General features: G+C 45.6%; 1 pseudogene; it reads left to right on the forward strand.

The window, feature by feature from the left end:
• LOC141198536 (protein MMS22-like) overlaps positions 1–18792 on the forward strand; it is an 87118-nt pseudogene that overhangs the window by 2453 nt on the left and 65873 nt on the right.

The raw sequence follows: 18792 nt of genomic DNA on the forward strand, positions 1-18792 counted from the left end.
TGGTTCCAACCACCATGTATTTGTGCGACACAGAAAAGGTGAACGGATGGACTCTACATGCCTGGTTCCCACCGTGAAGCGTGGAGGAGGAGGTGTGATGGTGTGGGGGTGCTTTGCTGGTGACACTGTTGGGGATTTATTCAAAATTGAAGGCATACTGAACCAGCATGGCTACCACAGCATCTTGCAGCGGCATGCTATTCCATCCGGTTTGCGTTTAGTTGGACCATCATTTATTTTTCAACAGGACAATGACCCCAAACACACCTCCAGGCTGTGTAAGGGCTATTTGACCAAGTGAGAGAGTGATGGGGTGCTACACCAGATGACCTGGCCTCCACAGTCACCAGACCTGAACCCAATCGAGATGGTTTGGGGTGAGCTGGACCGCAGAGTGAAGGCAAAAGGGCAAACAAGTGCTAAGCATCTCTGGGAACTCCTTCAAGATTGTTGGAAGACCATTTCCGGTGACTACCTCTTGAAGCTCATCAAGAGAATGCCAAGAGTATGCAAAGCAGTCATCAAAGCAAAAGGTGGCTACTTTGAAGAACCTAGAATATAAGACATATTTTCAGTTGTTTCTCACTTTTTTGTTAAGTATATAATTACACATGTGTTAATTCATAGTTTTGATGTCTTCGGTGTGAATGTACAATTTTCATAGTCATGAAAATACGGAAAAATCTTTAAATGAGAAGCTGTGTCCAAACTTTTGGTCTGTACTGTATGGCGCCAGAACTCGCAGTATGCATTCAGTGTTTACGCATACAGTCATGGCCAAAAGTTTTGAGAATGACACCAAAATTATATTTTCACATGATCTGCTGGCCTCTGGTTTTTATTAGTGTTTGTCTGATGTTTATATCACATACAGAAATATAATTGCAATCATATTATGAGTACCAATAGGTTATATTGACAGTAAGAATGAGTTAATGCAGCAAGTCAATATTTGCAGTGTTGCCCCTTCTTCTTCAAGACCTCTGTAATTCTCCCTGGCATGCTCTCAATCAACTTTTGGACCAAATCCTGACTGATAGCAGTCCATTCTTGCATAATCAATGCTTGCATTTTGCCAGAATTTGTTGGTTTTTGTTTGTCCACCCGTCTCTTGATGATTGACCACAAGTTCTCAATGGGATTAAGATCTGGGGAGTTTCCAGGCTATGGACCCAAAATCTCTATGTTTTGTTCCATGAGCCATTTAGTTATCACCTTTGCTTTATGGCAAGGTGCTCCATCATGCTGGAAAAAGCATTGTTGGGCGCCAAACTGCTCTTGGACGGTTGGGAGAAGTTGCTCTTGGAGGACATTCTGGTACCATTCTTTATTCATGGCTGTGTTTTTAGGCAAGACTGTGAGTGAGCCGATTCCCTTGGCTGAGAAGCAACCCCACACATGAATGGTTTCAGGATGCTTTACAGGTGGCATGAGACAAGACTGGTGGTAGCGCTCACCTCTTCTTCTCCGAATAAGCTGTTTTCCAGATGTCCCAAACAATCAAAAAGGGGATTCATCAGAGAAAATGACTTTGCCCCAGTCCTCAGCAGTCCACTCCCTGTACCTTTTGCAGAATATCAGTCGGTCCCTGGTGTTTTTTCTGGAGAGAAGTGGCTTCTTTGCTGCCCTCCTTGAAACCAGCCCTTGCTCAAAGAGTCTCCGCCTCACAGTGCGTGCAGAAGCACTCACACCAGCCTGCTGCCATTCCTGAGCAAGCTCGGCACTGCTGGTAGTCCGATCCCGCAGCTGAAACAGTTTTAAGATACGGTCCTGGCGCTTGCTGGTCTTTCTTGGGTGCCCTGGAGCCTTTTTGACAACAATGGAAGCTCTCTCCTTGAAGTTCTTGATGATGCGATAGATTGTTGACGGAGGTGCAATCTTTGTAGCTGCGATACTCTTCCCTGTTAGGCCATTTTTGTGCAGTGCAATGATGGCTGCACATGTTTCTTTAGAGATAACCATGGTTAACTGAAGAGAAACAATGATACCAAGAACCAGCCTCTTTTTAAAGTGTCCAGTGATGTCATTCTTACTTAATCATGACTGATTGATCACCAGCCCTGTCCTCATCAACACCCACACCTGTGTTAATGGATCAATCACTAAAACGATGTTAGCTGCTCCTTTTAAGGCAGGACTGAAATGATGTTGAAATGTGTTTTGGGCGTTAAAGTTCATTTACTGGGCAAATATTGACTTTGCAAGTACAGTAATTGCTGTTAAGCTGATTACTCTTTGACATTCAGGAGTATATGCAAATTGCCATTACAAAAAATGAAGCAGTAAACTTTGGAAAAATTACTATTTGTCACATTCTCAATACTTTTGGCCATGACTGTACTCTGATCTCTGGCGCCATATACTTCTCTTACCTGTAACGGCTGGATGCGTTCTTCTCTCTGGAGCCAGACTGCGCAGGCGTGTCGCGCTTGTGCAGTCTATAGATGCTTCGGACAGAAGGACACATCCCTGGTTATATTATAGATGTCCCCTGATTCAATTAATATCCCCCATCCTGGTATATGGCACCCCTCCATCCCGGTATGCATGGCACCCCTCCATCCCGGTATGCATTGCACCCCTGATCCCCATCCTGATATGCAAGGCACCCCTCATCCTTATATGGAAGGCTCCCATCATACTTATCTTGGTATACAAGGCCTCCCTCATCCCTATCCTCATATGCATGGCACCCTCATCCATGCATGGATATCCTCGTATGCATGGCACCCCATTTCCTGGTATGCATGGGACCCCTCATCCCCAATCCTGGTATGCATGGCACCCCTCACCCACAATCCTGATATGCATGGCACCTCTCATCCCCTATCCTGGTATGCATGGCACCCCTCATCCCCTATCCTGGTATGCATGGCACCCCTCATCCCCTATCCTGGTATGCATGGCACCCCTCATCCCCTATCCTTGTATGCATGGCACCCCTCATCCATATCCTGGTATGCATGGCACCCCTCATCCCCAATCCTGGTATGCTTGGCACCCCTCATCCTTATCCTGGTATGCATGGCACACCTTATCCCCTATCTTGGTATGCATGGCACCCTTCATCCCCTATCCTGGTATGCATGGCACCCCTCATCCTTATCCTGGTATGCATGGCACCCCTCATCCCCTATGTTTTTTATGCATGGCACCCCTCATCCCCTATCATGGTATGCATGGCACCCCTCATCCCCTATCTTGGTATGCATGGCACCCCCTCATCCCCTATCCTGGTATGCATGGCACCCCACATCCTTATCCTGGTGTGCATGGCACCCCTCACTCTTATCTTGATATGCATGGCACCCCTCATCCCCAATCCTGGTATGCATGGCACCCCTCATCCCCAATCCTGGTATGCATGGTCCTTCCTCCGTTTCCTGGTATGCATGGCCCCTCATCCCTATCCTGGTATGCATGGTACCCCTCATCCCCAATCCTTGTATGCATGGTACCCCTCATCCCCAATTCTTGTATGCATGGTACCTCCTCCTCCCCAATCCCGGTATGCATGGTACCCCCTCATCCCCAATCCTTGTATGCATGGTACCCCTCATCCCCAATCCTTGTATGCATGGTACCTCCTCATCCCCAATCCTGGTATGCATGGTACCCCCTCATCCCCAATCCTGATATGCATAGTACCCCCTCATCCCCAGTCCTGGTATGCATGGTACCCCCATTGTACCCCCTCATCCGCCATCCTGGTATGCATGGTACCCCCTCATCCCCAATCCTGGTATGCATGGCGTCCCTTTTCCTGGTATGCATGGCACCCCTCTTCCCTATTCTGGTATGCATGGCACCCCTCATCCTTATCCTGGTATGTATGGCCCCCTCATCCCTATCCTGGTATGTATGGTCCCTCATCCGTATCCTGGTATGCAATATACCCCTCATCCCCAATCCTTGTATGCATGGTACCCCCTCATCCCCAATCCTGGTATGCATGTTACCCCCTTATCCCAATCCTGGTATGCAAGGCCTCCCTCATCCCTATCATCGTATGCATGGCACCCCTCATCCATATCCTGGTATGCATGGCACCCCATTTTCTGGTATCCATGGCACCCTTCATCCCCAATCCTGGTATGCATGGAATCCCTCATCATTATCCTGGTATGCATGGCACCCCTCATCTCCTATCTTGGTATGCATGGCACCCCTCATCCCCTATCCTGGTATGCATTGCACCCCTCATCCCCTATCCGCATTGCACCCCTCATCCCCTATCCTGGTATGCATGGCACCCCTCATCTCCAATCCTGGTATGCATGGCACCCCTCATCCCCAATCCTGGTATGCATGGCACCCCTCATCCCCTATCCTGGTATGCATGGCACCCCTCATCCTGTTAAATATTAATTATGGATATTCATTTTATTCTTAATTCTGAATTGTGTACCATACAGATTGCATCAGCCATCGTTTCTAGTTGACAAGCACTATTTGTGTGTGTATTTTTAGTTCACTACCATATACAAAATAACAGGGCCTATAAAAGCCCATGTTAGAGACAGGGGGGGTGGCTTGCCATTCCACAGGACACAGAAGGAGGATCTGTGTGTAAACCAGCTGCTGATGTAGGCCCAAGGAAACACGTTCTTTACCCGAACACATGGTGTCATGCGGACACACGTGCTGGACACAGCCAGGATCCCAGGAAAAGATGGGTGAATCTCAACTATTAAGCTAATTATGGACAAATGGACAATTACTCTGTAACTATATAATTGTTTTATGTACCTATTGCAATAATTCTTTTTAATGGACAATCCAAGAATAAATCGATACATTTTTTTATATAAGAATATCGTGATATTGATATTTTGAGAAGTCCTCGATAGAGAAAAATATACAGAAAGAAGTATTATTTTACGCATCCCCTATCCTGGTATGCATGGCACCCCTCATCCCTTATCCTGGTATGCATGGCACCCCTCATCCCCTATCCTGGTATGCATGGCACCCCTCATCCCCTATCCTGGTATGCATGGCACCCCTCATCCCCTATTCTGGTATGCATGGCACCCCTCATCTCCTATCCTGGTATGCATGGCACCCCTCATCCTTATCCTGGTATGCATGGCACCCCTCATCCCCATTCCTGGTATGCATGGCACCCCTCATCCACTATCTTGGTATGCATGACACCCCTCATCCCTTATCCTGGTATGCATGGCACCCCTCATCCTTATCCTGGTATGCATGGCACCACTCATCCCCAATCCTGGTATGCATGGCACCCCTCATCCCCAATCCTGGTATGCATGGTACCCCTCATCCCCTATCTTGGTATGCATGGCACCCCTCATCCCCTATCTTGGTATGCATGGCACCCACTCATCCCCAATCCTGGTATGCACGGTACCCCTTCATCCCTATCCTAGTATGTATGGCCTCTCATTCGTATCCTGATATGTATGGTACCACTCATCCCCAATCCTGGTATGCATGGTAACCCCTCTTCCCCAATCCTGGTATGCATGGCACCCCTTTTCCTGGTATGCATGGCACCCCTCTTCCCCTATCCTAGTATGTAAGCCCCCCTCATCCCTAATTCTGGTATGCATGGCACTCCCCATCCTTATCCTTGTATCTATGGCACCCCTCATCCCTAATCCTGGTATGCATGGCACCCCCTCATCCCCAATCCTGGTATGCATGGTACCCCCTCATCCCTAATCCTGGTATGCATGGCACCCCTCATCCCTATCCTGTTATGCATGGTACTCACTCATCCCTATCCGGTATGCATGATACCCCCTCATCCCTATTCCTGGTATGCATGGTACCCTCTCATCCCTAATCCAAGTATGCATGGCTCCTCATCCCTATCCTGGTATGTATGGCACCCCTCCTCCCTATCTTGGTATGTATGGCACCCCTCCTCCCTATCCTGGTATGTATGGCACCCCTCATACCTATCCTGGTATGTATGGCACCCTTATCCCTATCCTGGTATGTATGGCCCCCCTCATCCCCCAATCCTGGTATGCATTGTACCCCTCATCCCCTATCCTGGTATGCATGGCCCCTCAACCCTATCCTGGTATGTATGGCCCCCCCCTCATCCATAACCTTATATGCATGGTACACCCTCATCCCCAATCCTGGTATGCATGGTACCCCTCATCCCCTATCCTGGTATGCATGGCCCCTCATCCCTTATCCTGGTATGCATGGCCACTCAACCCTATCCTGGTATGTATGGCCCCCCTCATCCATATCCTGATATGCATGGTACACCCTCATCCCCAATCCTGGTATGCATGGTACACCCTCATCCCCAATCCTGGTATGCATTGTACACCCTCATCCCCAATCCTGGTATGCATGGTACACCCTCATCCCCAATCCTGGTATGCATGGTACACCCTCATCCCCATCACGCTGCACACAAAAAAAAACAACAACACACTTTTACTCACCTTTCTTCCCTGTGCTCCAGCGCTGCGTCCCGTTCTGCCGGAGGCTGGGGGAGGAGTGTGGCACCGATGTATGCACATGCTCATACCGCGCTGTCCGGCGCCATTTTGTTGAAGACACACTGAAAATGGATGAATAGTGTGCCATGCGCATGCGCTGATTCCAATGCCACATTCCGCCTCCGGCCTGAACAGAGGCGCCGCGGCAACGCTCCTCCCAGCCAAGTAAGTATGTCCTTATGGTGCCAGAGATTGCGGTATGCGTTCAATGACTACACATACCGCGGCACCTCTTACCTGTAATGGCTGGATGCGGTCTTCTGTCTGGAGCCAGACTGCGCAAGTGCGTCACGCATGCGCAGTCTATAGAGGCTTTAGACAGAGGGACGCTTGTAGCGTTATATTATAGATGGAGCTAGTAACATGTCAGCTTTGGGGTGAATTGTGGACCAAACTCACCCATTGACTGAAATATATTTACATAGTTATATAGGTTTAAAAAAGACTTAAGTCGATCAAGTTCAACCTTTCTCCATCAATAATACATTTTCTGCCACTAAATTATTTATAACCCACAATGTTACATGTACTGAGGAAAGTATCCTGTCCTTGTACTAAAACTGTTATAGAGTCTGCCATTGCTAGCTCTTGTGGTCAGGCACTCCGCAGTCTGGTTGCTGTAACTTTAAAGAACCCTTTCCTGTTTAGCCGCCGGAATCACTTTTCTTCCACCCGTAATAAGTGCCCCCTGGCCCTTAGTATGGAAGAATGTCATCTGCCAATCCTTTGTATTGATCACTCATGTATTTATACATGTAAATCAGATCTCCTCTGAGATGTCTTTTTTGTAAGCTAAACAAGCCCAACTTTTACAACCTCTCATCATATGAAAGGCCTTCCATCCCATATAATAATCTACTTGCCGCTTTTGAACTGACTCTAACTTCTAAATATCCTTGTTAAAATGTGGAACCCAAAACTGGATCCTGTATTCTAGATGTGACCTCACAAATGATTTATCGAGGGTGTGGCAAGATGACTCACTTGGCCGCTTTCAGAAGTAGACTCAGGAACCCTGAGCCCTGCAGCTCCAGCAAAATAAACATGGCCTTTCTTGCAAGACAACAAAACAAAAGATAAACAATAGCATAGTCCATATGTGTGTGTGTGGTTCGCCCACACCGGTTATAGTCCTTCAGCTCCTTCCTGAGCTATGGCTGTCTAGTTTGGAGACCTTGCCTCTCCAAACACAACAACAGAAAAAAAATGGAAACTGAGCATTTAAACCTTGGTCAGCCACATCGTGAGGTGGAGGTATGGGGAATGACTTCCCTCCCATCTCTATGTCATTCCCATAAAACCACACCCTTTAAGTGAGTTAACCCCCAGCATATAATATGCTGGCATAAAGTTGATTGGTTTCAGTTCACACAGGCTAGCAACCTGTGCGACACATACCTCTCCTCATATATCATACCAGTGACTCTGTCACAAGGGGTAACAATACTACTCCTGATTACGAGGAAAAACAAGGGAAACTTCCATCAGTTTTTTTTTTGCATACAAGAAAAATGGATGACATACTGATGACAAAAACAGCCACACAGCAAAAAAAAGATGAAAACTGGATGCAGCACACTAATGAAAATCACTAATGAAAATTAGTTGGTTTGGTTTTGTGCAGATGAGGAAAATAATGAAGTGTGAATACGACCTAAAAATAATTCATCCACTGCAACTGAGTGACTTTTCTTAAATAATTCAGTAAATATAATTCTAATTCGTTGTTTGTCTTTCAGTTTCAGGTGGGAATCACAGGTAAAAGTCTTTCTTTTCATTGTATGGTGTTGTGGTGCACAGGCGTCACTGCGGCTCGATCCTACAAGGACTTCTCAGAGCTGAAGGCTCCAGCGGACGGATCCTCAGCAATCAGCAGCTTGTTTCCTGTATTGTGGAGAGGGGAGAACTAAGTTGGGACATTTTTTTTAATAGCTCAAATCAATTACTAGTGTTACAAAAGTCCTAGTTTAACCCTTATCTAACATACACATTGATGTGTTTTCCTTGTACTATAGTGTGGACATACTTGCTGTAATTAAAGGGGTTGTCCACTACTTTCACATTGATGCCCTATCCTAAGGATAGGGCATTAATGTATGATCGGCCGGGGTCCCGCACGTGGCACCTCCACCGATCAGCTGTTATTGGTGCTGGCGGCAGTGGCCAACGGCCGGAAGTCTTTACCTGCGGTGCTTGGCCGTCAATTTGTAGATGGAGAAGAACAGATTTCTAAAGCACAAAACCGCAGGCAACTCTTAGCTGACATTAATGCAAAAATGGATGAGCTGGGGGCGAAAGAAGCTGAAGACATCATGGGGAGGTTCCTCCAGGAACAGTTTCTAACCGGGTTGAAGTTGGAGGATGGATAGGCGGCACCAATTATCAAATGAGGGAATCCCCGTCCCCTGACAGAACTACAGGAATTGAAAGAAGGATTCAAAGCCATAACAAAAGCCTTGCAGGAATCGACCAAAACCTCTGAATGGGTGACAGACTCAGATAGAACCTTTAGCCTGCTCGGGTTAGATAAATCAGGAAGTCAGCCCTCTCTTACACCACAAATTACCATAAGGAAAGAATTAAAGATCCTTTGACAGATTGGAGAGTGTGAACAGAAAGAGAAACTGTCTTATATGAACTTGTTGCACTAGATCGATGCAGGATTACAGAATGTCTACCAGACAGATGAGATCGTGGAGGGGGTGGTGAAAGCAATCCGCCCAGGACTGAACATCCGTAGTATGCTGGAAATGAAGAGTAGTGTTGAGCATTCCGATACTGAAATATCGGGTATCGACTGATATTCGCGGTATCGGAGTTCCGATACTGAGTTCCGATACTTTTAGAATATTGAATACCGGAATCGGAAGTTCCCATAATGCCTGCGCTCTGCAGTGTCTCTGTAGGATGACAAGCTGGATGGCAGCGCTCAGCTTACTGTACTTGTCATTTAGTGTTAAAGGATTTATTTAAAAAAATAATAGTGTTTTCATGCACCGTCTCTTTAAAAAAGCCGGCCGGCAATTCAGCATCGGTACCCGACAATTTAGAATAGAAAGAATAGAGCATCACACATAGATTAGATACATAGAAACATGTCAGTCACATATATAAGAAGTACAGTGATAGTGTTGATTACTGTACTTGTCATTTAGTGTTAAAATAAAGGATTTATTAAAAAAAAAATTGGCGTGGGGTTCCCCGTAATTTTAGTCTCTAGCGGAGGTTAAGCAGACGGCTGGGGCAGATGTTTGAATCCTGGGAAGGGGGTAATACCCACGGAGCTTCCCAGGCTACTAATATCAGCCCCCAGCTGAATACCTAGCCTTTACTAGCTATTAAAATGGGGGACCACCAAAAAAATGACGTGGGGTCCCCCCCTATTTTAATAGCTAGCAAAGGCTAGGCAGACAGCTGGGGGCTGATATTAATAGCCCAGGAAGGGTGCCATGAATATTGGCCCCCTCCCAGGCTAGAAACACCAGCCGTCAGCCGCCCCAGAAATGGCTCATCCAGAGGATGCGCCAATTCTGGCACTTAGCCTCGCTCTTCCCACTGCCCTGTAGCGGTGGCAGTGGGGTAATAAGGCTGGGGTTGATGTCAGCTTATAATGCCAGCTGACATCAAGCCCAGGTTAGTAATGGAGAGGCGTCTATAAGACACCCCCATTACTAACCCCATAGTCAAAGTTAAAAAAAACCACAAACACCCAGAATAAAGTCCTTTAATTGAAATAAACACACAATTCTTTATTGTTCTAAATTAAACCATACTTACCATCACGCCCATTCCAGCTGAAGCCAATGTCTTCTGCAATAAAAGTAAAATAATAAAGCAACATCATCCTTACCTTTCAATGGTTCCCACGACGGCTCCAGCTCTGCTACATTCACATGACAGGCTGGATCGCAGCCGAAAACTGCCATCCAGCTTGCCATGCTGCAGACACTGAGAAGCGCAGGCATGCTTGCGCTCTGCAGTGTCTGGGTGTGACGGCATCCAGATGAGCCGAGGTCATGTCCAATGAACTCAGCTCACCTCATGCACGTCACTGACAGCGTGGGAAAATTCTCCTGCGCTCAGCGCTTCAGCAGGAGAATTCTCCCACGCTGGGATGGCATTGAGATGACAGGCTGGATCGCAGCTGAGCGCCTATGGATGCGCCATTTCTGGGGCAGCTGACGGCTGGTGTTTCTAGCCTGGGAGGGGGCCAATATTCATGGCATCCTTCCTGGGCTATTAATATCAGCCCCCAGCTGTCTGCCTAGCCTTTGCTAACTATTAAAATAGGGGGGACCCCACGTCATTTTTTTGGTGGTCCCCCAGTTTAATAGATAGTAAAGGCTAGGTATTCAGCTGGGGGCTGATATTAGTAGCCTGGGAAGCTCCGTGGATATTACCACCTTCCCAGGCTTCAAACATCTGCCCCAGCCGTCTGCTTAACCTCCGCTAGAGACTAAAATTACGGGGAACCCCACGCCAATTTTTTTTTTTTAATAAATCCTTTATTTTAACACTAAATGACAAGTACAGTAATCAACACTATCACTGTACTTCTTATATATGTGACTGACATGTTTCTATGTATCTAATCTATGTGTGATGCTCTATTCTTTCTATTCTAAATTGTCGGGTATCGATGCTGAATTGCTGGCCGGCTTTTTTAAAGAGACGGTGCATGAAAACACTATTATTTTTTTTTAATAAATCCTTTAACACTAAATGACAAGTACAGTAAGCAACACTGTCACTGTATTTCTTATATATGTGACTGACATGTTTCTATCTAATCTATGTGTGATGCTCTATTCTTTCTGTTCTAAATTGTCGGGTACCGGTGTATGCCGCTGCTGAATTGCCGGCTTTTCATTTAATACATTCTACATTATTCTTAGTTGTTTTCCTTCATGTAGAATTAACTTACAAGGAAAGAAAGGGTTTATTTTCATTCCGATATTTGTGTCCCATTGACTTGCATTGGTTTCTGGTATCGGAATCGGCGATATCCGATATTTTTTGGGTATCGGTCCGATCCAATCTGATATTTCCCGATATCGGAAGGTATCGCTCAACACTAATGAGTCAATTGACCTTGCCACAGCTGAAGATGATTTTAAAAGGGCACTATAAAGAAGAGAGTGCTTCAGAATTGTTCCACCGACTCATTAACATCTCACAGAAAAATAATTAATCACCCCAAAGTTTCTTGTTCAGAACGATTGAACTTAAAGATAGACTGTTGTTTGCATTTAGAGACGTAGAAGCGGAGGAGAACTTTGATGCTGGACTAGTCCAGAAGAAGTTCTTGATATCATTGGGAACCGGGTTAATCAGCAAAAACATCAAGTTGCAGCTGAAACAGTACCTAGAATATTGGGAGTCAGAGAGCGAACAGAAGTTAAAGAAAGGCTCTGCTCCTAAAATCACCAAAATGAGTCAGCTGAAGTTGGAGACCCCCGGTAGACAGTCCGGAGATCATCATGGAGACCGTCCAGTGCCACCTCCGAGAGGGAACCTTAACTCACCAATAAAAGAGAGGATAGCCAGTGCTGACTGGGAGGAAGTAATAGGAGAACTGCGAGCTGAGCTGATTGAGGTGAAAAAGTTGATTCGTTCCAGGCCAGAACCTGTATCTCTCAGACCCAGGAGTTGGTTCCAAAACAGAAGATACCCAGCTTGTGAAGCCTGCCATTCATCAAATCAGAGTACGGTATGTGTCCACTGTCTAAGATGTGGTGTGGAAGGACATTATGCCAAGGAGTGCCAATGGTCACGGTCGTTTGGGTTAAAAGACAGTAGGTTGCCAGTGTGGGACGACTGGTAACCGCGACACGGAGGAGGCCCCAGAAGCAAAGCAAAATTTCTACAACCCCCAGAAAGGCGCATGAAGTAAAACGGCTGCGTCAGCACTATCCCTAACTGTGTTCCCGTTTACAACAGCTGCAAGAGAGACAGGGGCATCAGTTAGTTAATGCCCAGGGCGGAGGTCAAACGATGTACTCATAGGAGGAGGATTCCTCGGTCAGTAGAGATAGCCTCATCAGCCTAATTGGTGAAAGGTGTTTTATACAGTGCCAGCTAGATGGACTGCTGGTAAAAGCACTGTGGGACACAGGAGCCCAAGCGAGCCTTTTAAATGAAGAATGGAGAAGGTGCTACCTACCACATACCTGCCTTCGGTCGCTAAAAGAACTCTTAGGGCCAGTGGAACTACACGGCAAGCCGTCAAACAGCCCGAAGTTCCTTTCATAGGCTGGGTGGAAGTGACTTTCAAACTCAAGGCCACGAAGACCAGCAACACCATTGAGCTTTTGGTACCTTTTCTTGTGACCAGTGATCAGAATGTGGCACAGGATCATATCCTGGGCTATAATGTAATCAGTGAGGTCATTACGAAACACAAGTCAGGGACGCTGGTGGTGGATGCAATTGCCACATCACTCGCCATACCCAACGCCGTGGCGGAAAATGTGATTCATAGAGTAAAGAAAGTACAGAATACAATGGACCTAACAGAAGTCAAGGTAGGCTGGCTCCCAACCATCATCCCTGCAAACCAAATGGTGGGGGTGAGGCATGGAGTCCGGGTAGAACCAGGAAGAAAAGTTCAGAAAAGACTGTTTATGTCAAAAGACTCCTCAGAACTTCTGGAAGGCTTAGTTCAAGGTGAGACTGTGCTTACAATTCCTACTGGTGGGTTTGCTCGAGTGACAGTGCCGGTGATGAATACTATGAAACACAAAATTAGACTGGATCCAAAGACTGTGTTAGGTCACATCGAAACCGTTAAAACGGTATATCCAGCCACTGAGAGACCCGCCCAGGGGTCTACCGTGAATTCAGTCTCCCCACCAAGGAACAGGAGTTGCCCAGGGGAGAAAATTACACGACCCACCTCGGGGTCCTGGGATCCCCCAGTACCCCTGGAACACTTTTGTGCTAAAGATATAGCGACAGCAAAACAGATGCTGAGAGAGGAGTGTCATGCTTTCTCTAAAGATGACTCTGATATAGGCTGTATTCTGTCGTTGCATTCGGGAAGTTGAGGAAGATCTTAGGATTCCTCTCCTACTATCGTACTTACGTTCAGAACTTTTGCAGTAGTGCCACCCCACTATACCTCCTCTTGGGGGGGAGGGAGGACAGAGTCAACAACACCCATGGAGAAAAAGAAGAACACAGGCAGGACCTATTAAAAGAACCAACGCCGTTTCGTCCCAACAGCCCATTCTCTAGACAGCAGACCACCAGGAGGTATTGGAAGAACTAATAGATTACCTGGTAAAACCACCCATCTTGGGATATCTTGATTTCAATTTACCATTTGTTCGTCATTGTAACGCTTCTCAAGTTGGACTGGGAGCTGCCCTGTATCAGCATCAAGATGGAAAATTGAGAGTCAACGGTTACGGTTCTAAAACTTTGACAGATGTCGAGAAGAATTACTATTTAGAGATTACCTCTATTATAGCAAAGAGTTTGAGGTATGCACTGACAACAACTCTTGACCTATGTCCTCACTACAGCCAAACTGAATGTAACAGGTCAGAGATGGGTCACTGAACTAGCTGACTTCAATTTCAGTATCAAGAACAGGCGAGGAAAATGCAATGCGGATGCTGACTGATTGTCGAGAATGCCACTAGAACATTAGGAGGATGCAGGAATGCTCAGAGGAAGTCAGTCTGGAAGCAATTGAGAGCACTACAAGCTTATCAAGACTAAGACACACCATTGTAGTGTCTGTTGACAGTGGAAACCAGTGTAAAAGCGAGAGAACAAAAAGAAAAATCCATAGAGCACAACAGGAAGATCAGATAATTGGTAGAATACTACTTTATGTGGACCAAAATCGGTTTACAAGTAAACGACATTCAAAAAGGAGGAAAGAGTGTGACATGCAGAAGTAGTGCTGTTGCTTCAAAATCATCCAGCAACTATTAAAAGTAACACAAGCACAGGAGATAGGAAGTCTTGTGCTTCAGAACCATCCAGCAACTGGAGGGGTTAACACAGTCACAGGAGACAGAGAGTATTTTAGCAGAGCCCAAGGGGGATTGTGGGAACTTGTTATTGTAGTCTGGCTGAAGTCGAAAAGAAAGGTGATGTGTTAGCTGTATCTGACAGAAGGCAACTGAACAGGATTCAGATCAGGAGAAAAGCTAAACACAGGTCAGATAAACTCCCTGAACTAACAGTGCAGGGTATTATCGGGCAGGAAGATAAGGTCTGGAAGGAATTGTGTCACAGGGATCATCTCCCCCATCAAACCCTCCCCCTCCATCTCCATGCAGGATAAAGAATGCTGAGTACTTTTGTGTCCTTGTGAAGGAAAAGCCTGTGGTTGTGTATGCATAGAAATATGCTGCTATGAAATTTAATCTGTGCTGCTGAATATGCTGTTTCTTCAAAAAGTTAAATGGTACTGGTCGTACTTGAATAAACTCCACTGTTCAACTGTTTATGAAGACTCTTGTCGGATGTGTCTGGACAGCAATTGAATATATGTGTGCCTGAGAGAAGCTGCAGCCTATGGTCGCCCTGAGTAACAGTTCCCCCAGGATTCCAAAGAATTCATGAAACCCGTCTCGCCCCTATCTGAACATAGGCGGCGTGGGTGTAACAAGTGGACAACTTCTTTAAAGATTATATTCAAAAGAAGATAAATGATGTTCAGAAGAAGATCACATCTATGTAAGTGAAACAATGTAATGATCTAATATCAGCAAACTTTAAAAATTACATAATGCTATACTGTAGATATTTTCTTATCTCAGACGACTGATTCTTTTTATTAAGGTAGAGATGATACACTGTGAAGTCTGTCTGCACACAAAACTACTGTCTACACAAGACCTGGCCAAAGCGCGGCCTACAGGCCACATGCGGCTCCCTAGCTGTCCCAGTCTGGCCCATGGACCAAGATAGCTGAAGGGCTGAAACAGTGCCCTCACCATGCCCTCCCTCATCAACCCTTCATCCGCCGCCATGGAAAAAAAAGCGGCAAAAAAGAAACGCATGTGAATATAGCCTAAATATCTAAAATGGATCTCTTGCACTGTTGCATAACTGATACCAATGGAAGCAGAGGGACCCCATTGAATATTATTAGGTGCCTCTGGATTTTGTTATGTTCAGTTTTTGGATGGAATCTGCATGATGCTCTTTTCTCCATTTTAAATACAGAAACATAGAGGACCCAGACACCCCACAATAATTAATGGGGCCCTCTGCTTCCATTCTTATTAGTTATGCAATGAATTCATCTAAAACATTAATTCCATTTGTTTGTTTCTACAAATGGAAAAGGCACATGTAATGTCAGAAGGGAGGTGTCAAGTAGCCTAAGTCCAATTGCTGGTCCCTTAACCTGCATTAAACCTTATAAGCTTACATGGGGCTGCTGAGTTTAGGTCCGGAGATCGAACGAATGGTCCAGGCATTGTGCTCTGTACAAGGAATGGAATTGCATTTTTTACTGTATTCATTCTGCTGTAAAAATGACCTGACAATATAATTCTCCAGGTCAGTACAATTACGCCCATACCAAACTCAGGGTATGTGCACACATTGTGTTTTTTCTGTGCGTTTTTGTTGTGGACAAAACACATCATTTTACTGTTCTAGCAAAGTGGATGAGATGGCTGAAGTCTCATGCACACTCCTTATTTTTTCTTCGCAGATTTGAAGCAGTTTGAAATCTGCAACATGTCAATTCTTTCAGAGTTTTTGCAGCATTTTTTCACCTATTCAAATGAATGGGAAGAAAACCCATGAAAAACCACAGCAAAACATGTGTATTTTAGCAAACATTTTTACTACCAACACTCCGGTATTTGCAGAAGATTTTTCTGCTGCAAATACTGGACATTTGCACATACCCTTATTGGGTTTCTTTATATTTTAGTAGTTATAAGAAAAATTCAGAACCTTGAAAAAAAAAAAAGACTGGTTTGTGTTGCCATACAGTAGCATTTAAACAGATAAACTTCAGCGATCGGAACAAACTCTGGTTGCTGCAGTTACAGGCAGTTTTTGGCTATGCAGCACAGCCGGCATCTGCTGCGTATGAAGTGGGCTCTGCTCCTGAGTCCATTTCATACAGCTCTTAGAGATCTGTGGCGAAAATCTTCATCATAGGTTATTAAGGGGTTAATACATTTGGAGCTTTTTTTCACCTAAAAAATTGATTTAAAGAAATTTCAGTAACTTAATGACATACACAACAAACAAGTTATCGGAACAAAAAAAACAGATCCACGTGAAACCACATGTAACTGACAAACATTTACATCCTCTTTTCTGTTGTGTATTAACAAATTTGTAAATGCAGCGAGACTGTAGTGGACGCTACAGATGTAGTAACAATGGCCCGAACATCTCAAATGTTCACGGTTACCTACACAGAGATAATGATCTTCTCCAGACACACACAGGGTGCCATCATACACACACACCGGGTACAACCATCACACAGACATCATACACACACCGGGTACACCATCACACGGACATCATACACACACGGGCACACCATCACATGGACAACATACACACACTGGGTACAACCATCACACGGATATCATACACACTGGGTACACCATCATATGGACATCATACACACACTGGGTACACCATCACACAGACATCATACACACACTGGGTACACCATCACACAGACATCATACAAACACCAGGTACACATCACACAGACATGATACACACAACGGGTACAACAACCACATGGGTATCATACACACCGGGTACACCATCACAAGGACATCATACACACCGGTACAACCATCACACAGACATAATACACAAATCATCACATGGACATGATACAGACACCAGGCACGACATCACACGGACACAATACACACACCGGGCACGCCATCACATGGACATGATACACACACCAGGCACACTATCACACAGACATGATACACACAATGGGCACGCCATCACACAGACATGATACACACACCGGGCATGCCATCACAAGGACAAGATACACACACCGGGCACACCATGACACAGACATTATACACACACCGGGCACGCCATCATATGGACATTATACACACACCATCACACACACCAAGCACGTCATCACACGGACATGATACACACACCGGGCACACCATCACACGGACATCATACACACACAGGCACACCATCACATGGACATTATACACACACCATCACACACACCAAGCACATCATCACACGGACATGATACACACACCGGGCACACCATTACAAGGACATGATACACACACCGGGCACACCATCACACGAATTTGATACACACACCGGGCACTCCATAACACAGATATGATACACACATAGGGCACGCCATCACACAGACATGGACAGGGAAGCCCTGCGTGTCTGCAGAAAACAGCTGCCTAGTGATTGGGGCAGTGCACTCATGATGGGGGTTCAGGCCCCAGATGTAAGTACTTAGAGAAGAACATGAGCAAGGACTGGCATAATGCAGACTCAGACACTCTGGTGCAGTTAGCTCTGATTTGATTGCGAATAAATACAATTTGTACAATACACGTCTAGACAACAATAATTGGACTATAAGGGATACCTGGTTTGGCACGTATACAGTATATGCTGGTTGTTTTTTAATGAACAGTCTATGGCCGTTTGAATAAAGTCCATTGTTCTACAAAAAAAATGTCCAAACTCACTGATGTCAATGACTGGGTCCATAACGTGTAAAGAGAGTGTATGGACCAAATACGGACTTGTACAGTAGATACGGCCTAAGGCCAAATTCAGGTGTCCATGTACCATGGTCCGAGTACAGAATGCAATGTTTGTACTGGTGTGATGTCTCCTGACCCGAACTCACCAGCCCCATGTATAGCTATGAAGCTATCACGTTTAGGTCAGGAGACTTGCGGCCCGTCCATGTGTTCCAGCCCATACTCAGACCATGATATACAAAAGTCCGAATTCAATCTAAGGGGTACAAAAACTTGTAAGCCAAAGCATCGTGGCTGGTCCCACAAAGAAATGAAGCATTTGCTTCTTAGGCAGCATGGCACACGTTGAGGCTGACCATGTCGTAATTCAAATGAAAACATCTTTGTCATTTGTCTCCCTAGTGACACTGGAAGCGTATAACACCTTCTTTGGAAGGCAAGCAAGGATAAGTGAGTCAAAAATTGGGCATCATGGTGGACAGGGCTGCGGCTGCATGCATCCAACTGTGATATGTGGTCTCGTCTAACGGTATGTTCACAACATGTGATTGCGCTGCAATGTTGTACTGAGATTTTCC

This window comes from Phyllobates terribilis, unplaced genomic scaffold (genome assembly GCF_046119375.1).
Source record: "Phyllobates terribilis strain yellow unplaced genomic scaffold, ASM4611937v1 Scaffold_95__1_contigs__length_6072419, whole genome shotgun sequence".
NCBI classification, from domain to species: domain Eukaryota; kingdom Metazoa; phylum Chordata; class Amphibia; order Anura; family Dendrobatidae; genus Phyllobates; species Phyllobates terribilis.